The sequence below is a fragment of the Leguminivora glycinivorella genome, chromosome 17, assembly GCF_023078275.1.
Source record: "Leguminivora glycinivorella isolate SPB_JAAS2020 chromosome 17, LegGlyc_1.1, whole genome shotgun sequence".
Classification (NCBI taxonomy): Eukaryota; Metazoa; Arthropoda; class Insecta; order Lepidoptera; family Tortricidae; genus Leguminivora; species Leguminivora glycinivorella.
The window spans coordinates 6420242-6426735 of record NC_062987.1 but is presented as its reverse complement, the minus strand read 5'-3'; positions in this window follow the sequence as shown (position 1 = coordinate 6426735).

Here is a 6494-nt window from a genome sequence, read left to right as displayed (position 1 = left end):
GTCTCGACTGAAAGGTGTTAATACACCTGTGCTGTCTACTGATGGTGTAAACAAACAATATGTTGATCAACTCTTTAGTGGCACTTACAAAAAAAGTGAATTGGATTCTTTGCTTGAAACTATAAATTCACAAATTCATAGCTTGCAGCGCCAGTTGAACTTGAACTTTTATACAAAAAAGGAAACTGAGGGTATTTTGAGCAGACTCAGTAATGGAAAAGAACCAAATAGTAAATGAAATTCATAGGTCTGCTCGCAAAAATTTTGCGCGGCGTTCAGTTGTACTAAAAGGCATAGATGATTTGTGGCAAGCAGATTTACTGGATTTACAAAAATTTCATAATATTAATAAGGGTTATAAGTACGTTTTGGTTGTCATTGATACATTTTCAAAATACATATGGGGAATTCCGATGAAATCTAAGACCAAATTTGAGACCAAAGACGCTTTTAGGCAACTAATTGACACTGCAAAACGCAAACCTAAACATCTACAGACAGATTTGGGGAAAGAATTTTACAATACTGAATTTAAAAATTATTTGGAATCCTTGCAGATAAACCATTATTCAACCTATTCAGTTAAAAAAGCATCAATTGTAGAAAGGGTTATAAAAACTTTAAAAGGCAAACTGTATAAATATTTTAGTTTTGTTGGCAATTACAAATGGTTTGGAAAACCTTTACATGATATTGTGAATTCATATAATCATACATTTCATCGCACAATAAGGTGTAGACCGATAGATGTTGATTTCCATAAAGAGTCTGAAATAAAATCTATACTAAACAAACCTCGCTCATACCTACAAACAAGGGCCAACAAATTCAGTGTAGGGGATTGCGTACGTATAAGCAAGTACAAAGGCGCTTTTCATAAAGGTTATACGCCTAATTGGTCTACAGAATTATTTACAATAAAACAAGTTAAGAATACTATACCCGTTACATATTACTTAGAGGATCAACGAAAAATTCAATATTAGGCACCTTTTATGAACAAGAGCTGCAAAAAACAAAGTATCCTAATGTTTATCTTATAGAGAAAATAATGAAAAGAAAAGGCAACAAGCTATACGTTAAGTGGTTGGGTCTTAGTACAAGCGAAAATAGTTGGATTGAGCGCAGTGCTGTTGTATAGAGGTAAATCTATTTATAATACTGATGCGAATGTTACTTTATCACTAGTTAACTGACTATGAAAGGAAGAGGACTTTTAAATAGTGCCATTAATAATCTTCCATTTGAACTACACATACCTGGGTACAATTATTGCGGCCCTGGAACTAAATTACAAGAACGCTTAAGACGGGGTGATAAAGGTATCAACGGGTTAGATTCAGCTTGTATGCAGCACGATATTGCTTACGACAAATATTCACGTATAGAGGATCGACATAAGGCTGATTTAGAACTTTATAAAATGGCTAAGCGACGTATGAATGCAAAAAACGCTGGGAAAGGAGAAAAACTGGCGTCATGGTTGGTTAGTAAAGTTATGAAATCAAAAATTAAGACAGGGGCAGGTGTTAAGTCATTTAAGCACTTAGTTACAAAAATACGTAGCGAATTAAAGAAAAAAAGAATGGAAATATCATAAGCAGTGCTTATACAGCTGCGAAGAAAATATTTCCTAACACAAGTCGTATGCGGATACCTCGTATAATACCTATTCCAAAAACTGGAGGCATATTACCGTTGATTCCTATATTCGCGGGATTATCGGCTCTGGGTTCTCTGGCAGGCGGCGCGGCAGGAATAGCTAAAGCTGTAGGAGACTATAAAGCGGCAAGAAATAAACTAGCGGAATCTGAACGTCACAACAAAATGATGGAATCCATAGCGTTGGGCAAAGGATTACATATAAAACCGTACAGAAATGGCAAAGGACTATGCTTAAAAACCTCAAAAAACTAAATGGTAGGTTACCCAGTCGAGCTCTCACAAATGTCGATATTATCAACAATTCAACGGGTATACCTTATTTTAGAGGAGTATTTATGAGAGACCGCTTACCCAAACTTCCTAAGCGTAGAGAATGCGCGATAATTAACTTAGACGAATCAAAAACCAAGGAACTCACTGGGTAGCCTATGCAAAGGATAAAAAATATTGTGAATATTATAATAGCTTCGGCGATATTAAACCGCCATTAGAGTTGATAATATATTTGAAAAGATTTGATATTTCATATAATTATAGGCAGTTCCAACAATTTAATACTGTAAATTGTGGTCATTTATGCTTAAAATATTTAAAACAATTTTGGCAGAGGCGTTTAAATTGTTAACACTAATAAAAAAAATGTCATTTACACGATGTCTTTCACTTTATCCATAACGGGAACCTCCTCTAGTCTTACAACAAATTATTCGCCTGAACTTCAATTGGACGGTGAATACGAATGTGGTCTACTGTATTTATCTACGTTTAATTCAATACCTAACATAGATAGTCGAAATTGCAAATTTTACTACGGTGAGGGTGAAGTATTGGAGATACCAGAAGGCTCTTATGAACTCCAGGATTTAAACGATTATTTAAAAACACATGTTCAAGGCTGTTCTTTTAAACTTTTGTGTAATAATAATACTCTAAAAACATCTATTTTTTGCTCTAAGAGCATACATTTTGGTGGCGATAACTCCATAGGTAAACTACTAGGTTTCGGTAATGAAACTGTTCCTGCGAATATATTAATGGAATCTCCATTTCCAGTGTCCATTCTATCGACGACTATAGTTCGAATCGAATGTGATATCATTAGTGGATCATTTATCAACGGAAAACCGAGCCATATAGTTCATGAATTTGTACCTAATGTGCCTCCAGGGTATAGAATAATAGAGACGCCTAAAAACGTTATTTATTTTCCCGTCACTCAAAATACTTTAAGTTCTCTTAAAATAAGACTACTAGATACCAACAACCAATTGATAAATTTACGCGGAGAAGAGATTCAAATATATTTACACCTGAGAAAAAATGATTGATTTCAATAAAACAGCAGTGAACCGTGATAAATCAGGCAGTACCCTTGGTGCTATCAAGAAAAGAAGACCGAAAAGCAGGCTCACTAGTGAAAATATTTTGTTTCTCAGATCAATCGGTTTACTAAAATGAGCATTCTGGACTTAGCAAACTCCTTTAGCTATGATAACTCAATCGAAAGTTATGAATACCACTCGTACAAACCTTACGTTACAAGTTTTAATTTGAACGATGAAATTCGCATACCCATCAATCAGCAAGATATGTACGTGTTGCCTTCAGCTAGCACATTATACATAGAAGGTACTATTACAGTGATGAACAGAGAAACAAAACAACCCGTGTCGAGCGTCCTGTTTACCAATAACCCTGTCCTCCATTTCTTTCAAGACATTCGATACGAACTGAATGGAATTGAAATAGACAAAATAAAAATGCAGGAATCACAACAACAATGAAATCTCTTTTATCCATGAGTGAACATGAAGCGAGAATGGCAAAGTCGTGGGGTGGGACATAAAAGGTACTAAAGTTACCCAAGGTTTATTTTCTGCTTCTATACCATTAAACAAAATTTTGGGCTTTGCTGAAGACTACAACAAAATTATTATTAATTGCAAACATGAACTTATACTTTTACGCTCTAACACTAACTTGAATAGCGTTAAATTGAACCCAAATGAATATATAGACAATGTTACTTTATCAAAAGTGGTATGGCGTATGCCTCATATTAAGGTTTCCGATCGGGAAAGACTGAATCTTCTTAAATATGTGGAAAAAGATCGTGCAATACAAATTGCGTTCAGAAACTGGGACCTCTTCGAATATCCACTGCTGCCAAAAACTTCCAAGCACTCTTGGGCTATTAAAACTTCATCTCAAATTGAAAAACCTCGGTATGTTATAGTTGGTTTGAAAACTGGTAGGAAAAATGCGTCCGACAAAGATATAACACATTTCGATCATTGTAACTTGAGAGAGGTTAAAGTTTTCTTGAATTCTATATATTATCCTTATGAAAATTTGAATGTTAGTTTTTCCGATGAGAAGTATGCTATATTATACGAGCAATATTCTAAATTCCAACAGTCCTACTATAATCGTAGTCAGGCACCCTTGTTAAATCCTTACGATTTCAAAGAAATAGCACCATTGTTTTTCGTGGATTGTTCAAGACAAAGTGACACTTTAAAATCGGGTGTTGTTGACATCAGAGTTGAAATAGAGTGCAGTGAGGATATACCCGATCAAACATCTGCGTATTGTCTTATTTTGAATGATAGCATTATAGAGTATAGACCTCTTAGCAATATAACAAGGAAAATATCATGAGCACTAAAAGCTTATTCGTGGATGTTCAAGGATTTAAATCATTAAATAACGATTTTATAATAAAGGAATTCGCACTTAGTACTAAAGAATACACGCAAGTCTTTTTAATAAAACCACCCTACACGTTTTCTCATTTATCTCAGCAAGAAAGAAAAAGAGTAATATGGTTAGAAAAAAACCACGGGATTTTATGGAGGGAAGGATTTGTCGATCACAGAGAATTTAAAAGAATGATTGTGAACCATTTAAATAACAAGAACATTTATGTAAAAGGAGCGGAAAAAATTAAGTGGGTTAAAGATTTGTGTGCTAATTGTGTTGTAATAGATTTAGGTGAACAAGATTGTCCTAATTTTCTACATTTGCATGAAAAATATTGTAATAAGTCTAGTGCATATAACTGCCTGCATCATGAAAAAAAATGTGCCTTAAAAAATGTTATATGTATTAAAAAGTGGTATTTTGATACTATTGTGTCTGCACAAGATTTATAACGATGTTTACTATTTTAGAAATAAGCACTGTATTATGTTTTAATGATAATAAATAAAAGTCTGTAATGAAAGACCCATTTTTTATTTTTTTTATTTTACGCACACATACATTTTTAACCTTAACAATAAACTCAGAAATTTTCTTGTAACATTGATTTAGAGATTTGATTTATTAAACTGTATGCCGAATCCACAACATTGTCCACTGGTTCGCTGGCTATATATTGAGCACTAAAGATCATATTTTCTTCATCATCACTCTCTGCCTGGCTTTCCTGCCCGTTACGTAAGCCGATGATTTTTATTTGTATCAGACGGGGTCCCTCAGCAACGGATTTTCTACATTTCACAAAAGTAGTGGATGATTTTAATTTACGTTTTGGAGCACGCTGTTTAGTTTTTATTTTCTTTTTGTTGGGTGTTTCTATTGATGGTGCTGTAATGGTCACGTCATGCTTGTTGGCAAGTTCTGGATATGCGTCTTCAAATGTCTGGGTGTTCCACTCTTGAGCATGGGTAAAAGGATCCTCGGGGTCACAATGTTCGCACATGTTGAAACTGTAACACAATAAGTATTACCTTTAATAAAGCCTTACTATTAAGCATTAAATCTACCTCTTGTAATTTTAAGTTTTTCTTTTGTAAAATAAAGTTTAAATAAATAAATAATAATAATGTATTTAAATTATCACATAATATTTACTAAACGTATATAATAAAAATAAAATAATTACTTACTTGAACTTATTACTTGAACGACCACTTCTTTTTGTATCAAATTCATAAATGCGAACATGCGAACATTATAACAATATAGAGAATGTCAGTATTGCAGTTTTCCAATAATGTTGTTGACCTGCTTTTGCCAGCGTAGGCATGCACGCGCCAAGAAATTAGACTCTATTCAGCTATGCAATATATACAGGTTAGGTAGATAAGCTTCTTGTTACTTGTCGGCGTTAATTGATTTATCAAACAGCTCAAAAGAAGAGAGTCACATGTGATGAGCAAAATTAACACCTTTGTATACTTACTCATTATCATTAGTAAGAAATTGATGTATTTAATTATAATTTATAACACTGAGTGAAAGTTACTCACAGAGCGCACTTGCAACTATTATTTACTATAAGATAGGTATAGCTCTGTACTTCCTTAAAGAAAAATGAATCTACAGCACTCAGGCTTTTGAGTAGGAAACTTATAACAAAAATAATTGTCATCCTTTTAAGAATGTATTCATCTTTTTACATTATTTTCATTGGGAAACATTGTTAAAGCTACTTAAAAATAACATAATTATTTGTACAATAGGTACTATATTGAATACATTCTTAAACGGTTGATCAGTATTTTGGTTACACCCTGTAAAAATGGAAAGTATGGGAGTGTATAAGAAGAAATAAACTGAACACATATTTTTTATACGTTTATTAGATAAGTATACAAAATAAAAGCATAAAATACAGACGTGCGTTATTATATATATATATTTATTTTCCAATGCAGTGAGTTAGCAGAGTATAAGTGGATATCCCTCATCCTGCTAAAATAAAGTGTAATTTTTTTTCATGATTAACTGTGTTAACTAAGTTTAATAACAGTTTGAAACACTTTCACGGTAAATACAATTGAAATAGTACATTAAAATTCGCTACAACATATAATATTCAG